The 4,364-nt window shown below is 33.4% G+C and overlaps 1 protein-coding gene across 1 annotated transcript in view; it reads right to left on the reverse strand.

Annotated features, from left to right (window-relative positions):
• LOC110111313 (putative metallophosphoesterase At3g03305) overlaps positions 1-4,364 on the reverse strand; it is a 12,716-nt gene that overhangs the window by 663 nt on the left and 7,689 nt on the right. The gene's annotated exons all lie outside the window — the stretch shown is intronic.

Consider the following 4,364-nt stretch of genomic DNA (forward strand, 5'->3'; position numbering starts at 1 on the left):
ATAATATATATATATATATATATATAAACATTTTTATAATTCAAATAGTCTGGGAAATGCTTTGATCATAATATATTAGATTAAGACAAGTAAACAAAAGAAAATTATAAGACAAAAGTAGAATTTGAACTAGAATATTCTTTAAACACCATATTTTTATTTCTTATTTTATATAGTATAATCTAATTATAATAATATGATAGATTTTGCAATCATAATTAATTAGTGGAACTCACAACTTTAACTTTGAGTTTACACCGGTCTTATTATTTTATTTTGAGCTAATAAGTATATTAATTTTTTCTAACATTGAGAAATATTTCATTAAGCAATAGACTATTACAACAGTGAAATCCAACTTAAACAAATTGCTTTCTTATAATAATATGATACAAAAATAAAATAAAATCGTACTCGTGTTAATTTCAGAAGTGACACATCTCAATTAGATTGTATCACATATCAATTTACCTTTGGCATGTCTTCCACAAAAACATTCATCCACCATTTTCAACTTCTAATATTATATTTAATTGATTGAAAGTCTCAGTTATACAAAAATATGGAAGACTTAAAAAGACGTGTGAGGGTAATACCTATCCTTGAAATATATATTTGCTGTCCATACATATTTAGCCATTAATGTGTGGTTATGGTTTACGATGATGCTAAGTAGTTATAATGTAGCAGTATTTTGGTTGTTACAATGCTCAGAATACGAGTGGGCATGATGTATTAGGTATAGACTGCTTTATAACATGATCATCAGTAAGAATTCATTCTTACCTTTGAAAAAACAATTGTGGTAAGTTCCTTAGATTTAATTTCTTATATAACTGCAGTCTAATATAACAAACATGGTTGAACAAGTTTCTTCAGAATGATAAGTGCAAACCATTGATTTAGCTACAAGATGGATTAATCATAATTCCAGTTTTTTATTCATCTTTTGGAGTTATTGTGCGTCTTAGCTCTACTTGTTACACTCCTCCCTCAGCGCTAGGCAGAGTTCAAGCCCATTTGATCATGCTAGTGTTGTGCATGCTTTCTCCACTTGTGGGGACTACTGCACATACTCCACTTGCATATGATTGTTGTTCGCAGGCGCTCATGTCAATTCCCATTATTGGTGTTGGCTCTACAGCACCCGTAGTGTGTCAGATTGGCTTGCCTTTGATAAATTTATATTCTGTTGATCCCAATGTTTAAAATTGCGTATTCGGGTATTGAGGCGTTTTTCATTCGTGAGGCGAGGCGTAAGCCTCAAGGCGTAAGCCTCAAAATCAAAAAAAATGCGTAAACATAGAATGATAAATTTTTTATATACTAATGAGTGAATAATATAAAACATAAGATATGAAGTGAGATCAAAATATCTCAATAATAAGACAATATGAAATATAGTTCAACTCAAAATTTTATCTTTCCCAAATCCCAGTATTCTTTTCATTAACATATAATTCCAATTTTAAAAAATAAATAGCAATGACATATCACATAAGAACTCATAAGTCATCAGCAGTGTCATCACTAAGGGATTCTTCATTTGAATCATCATTATTGTGAACTGCTCTCTCCCTTTCCTCCTCTCCTATAGAGTCCAATGTCGGGCATTTACTTCAAAGATTTATGTAAGTTTTAATATATATAGCGTGAGGCGTAAGCCTCATGCCAGTGAGGCGAAGCGGGCATCGAGGCATTTTTTACTGGAATTGCGCAAAGGCGGGTCTCAAGGCGAGCCTCATATTGCGCAATTTTAAACCGTGGTTGATCCTACTAGACATTAAACTCTCTCACTCCCTCTGGCTCTGGATCTTCCCTTGACATCTATCACATACAATTCAATAACTACCCTTCTGAGTTGTCTAAGTTGTGAGGCTTTTCATGTGGCAATTACAGCTCCTAGGAAACCCTTTATGGTTTCTCCTTTGCATGATGCTCCACAACATTTTTCTAATGTATTAAGTAAAATTAGGATCATGGTCCTTGCCAAACTCTTCTTGTTTTACCCCTCATTTTCAGCTTATCCATGCAGCTTCCATCAGTAACTACCATCTTTTCAAGTTAAACATTCTTTCATTTTATTTGATTAAGAGATCAATTAGTTAGCTTCACCTTTCTCCCCCTCCTTGGTTGGCAAGTTTTTGTGGGGCTGTCTAAGTATGGAGATTATTCAGAGATTCATGGCTAATTTGCGTTATGGAAAGGAATCACAATTTGCCTTATAAATTCTCATCATGTTCTAAGCTATCCTAGGAATTTGTTTACTAAAGACTATTCTCCTCTAGCAGAACAAGATTACTAATATTCTACTCAATATTGATCTTAATAACATATCATATAGCTTTAACAAGATTAAATCATAAAAATCGAGGTACTTTCTGTCATGGAACATTTATTTGGACCATCAATCCAACCAACACATACACATGATGCTCACAACAACAACCTTGACTTACTACCCCCTTCAAGCTAGAGAAGAGTGGTTATTGTGGCTAACACTAATTTGGGAAAAGAATTAGTCACATTTATATTTTCTTAATTATGACCTAAATATAAAATATATCAAGGTTATCAAGCAAATCCTAAATGTAAACATGGATTATCACAATTGATATAATATTTATTAAAGATCAAGGATATTAGAGTTTCCATGCATCGATTATCATCAAGAATATCATCAATAGCATTATCCCAACTACTTGGATCAGCTTTAGGAATCCTCACTAATCATTCCCAAGAACTATCTATATTAAGGTGCTAAAATAGTTTTGTGAAAATTTTACCCTATTTTATTTTTATTTACTAATTTTTCTTTATAATTCTTCTATATAAACTTAACATGTCTTATAGGTAAATCTTCTATCGAACATGCCCAAATAATGCAAGTTTATTTTTCACTATCTCATATTTAATAAATGACTCTAAATATATCATTAATAATTTATACAAAGTTCTCATGCTCAACTTGTCAATTTTGGCCTCTTTACAGCATAACACATCGATTCATATAACAAAGATGACTTAATTCCAGTTTTATAATATTTACAATTAATTCTCCACATAATTTTTTTATGTCAGAATACTTATGAGACATTCTTCATTTTAATTAATTATTCTTATCTTTAGAAGTTATATCCTCATTTATATATTGATACTTTTATATATAGATCCAAATCACTTAAAGCTATCGAATCTAGGTATAACCGTATAACTTTATCTTATAGTAATATTAGGTGATAAAGAGAAATATCACACCCACAATCATATGTTCAATCTTTGTTTTACTAATCATAAGCTCTTTTTCTTCTAAATAGTCTCAACAACTCCAACTTTCAACTCTTTTCCAAAAAAAGTCGTAATGATTAGAACTACGTCATTTTCAAAATATAAGATATTGAGTATCCTTTGTAAGCGTCTTCATAACTAGTTCAAAATGATACAAACATAATGCTGAACCTTAAAGTAAACCTACTGTAATTGGAGACACTTCTTGGTCACTCCATGACTATTTCTAAAGCTAATTAATGTTTCACTATACATATCTTTATAATTTTATTATACCTTTAGCACACGCAAATTTTATTTGAACCTAATTAATTATTGTGTTACTTAGTCGTGCCTTTCCCAAATCAAGAAAAACTACCTGAAAATCTTTTTCTACTCTTTATTTTTTACATTAATTTCATTAACATAAAATCAATACAAAATATTTGAAAACCTTTTTCTACTCATTATTTTTCACATTAATTGCTTTAACACAAATAATGTTGATAACATATTTTCATGATTGTTGACCTCCATATAATATCCAAAGAAGAATAAAAATGAAATATATACTTGTTCCAATCCGTCGGGTCCACGAATATTGCCGGATATCCCGCATACCTCGGACTGTCGAAGGATCGCCGAAATCCTACATGAAATCCTGCGAGCTGCTCTGATTTGCGATCAAATCCCGTGAATCCAGCTGAAACATCGCGTACCTCGGACTGCCGAACCGATCAAATCCCGTTGAAACTGCGATGACTTCTCCGTTATTCCCGTGAACCGGCCTCGATCGAGCATCCGCAGAGGTCGTTAAATAGCGAAGGAATGGAGGCTTCTGAGGCTGCTTCTCCGACTCCTCTTCCCACATCCCACGACCTCCTCTTCGGCCTGCTCCCGAACCCCTCATCTCCTCCTCCCGCCGACTTCTTCACCCAACATCTTCATCTCCGATCCGAACCAAGCTGAAACCTCCGACCTCTCATCCTGCTTCTCCGACCGAGCTCCACTGGATCCAACGCCTTTACCTCCTCCTCTGTTTTCCTGTGCCGACCCAGAGCAGAGAGAGAGAGAGAGAGAGAGAGAGAGAGAGAGAG

The sequence above is a fragment of the Dendrobium catenatum genome, unplaced genomic scaffold (genome assembly GCF_001605985.2).
Source record: "Dendrobium catenatum unplaced genomic scaffold, ASM160598v2 fragScaff_scaffold_665, whole genome shotgun sequence".
In the NCBI taxonomy this organism is placed as follows: Eukaryota; Viridiplantae; Streptophyta; class Magnoliopsida; order Asparagales; family Orchidaceae; genus Dendrobium; species Dendrobium catenatum.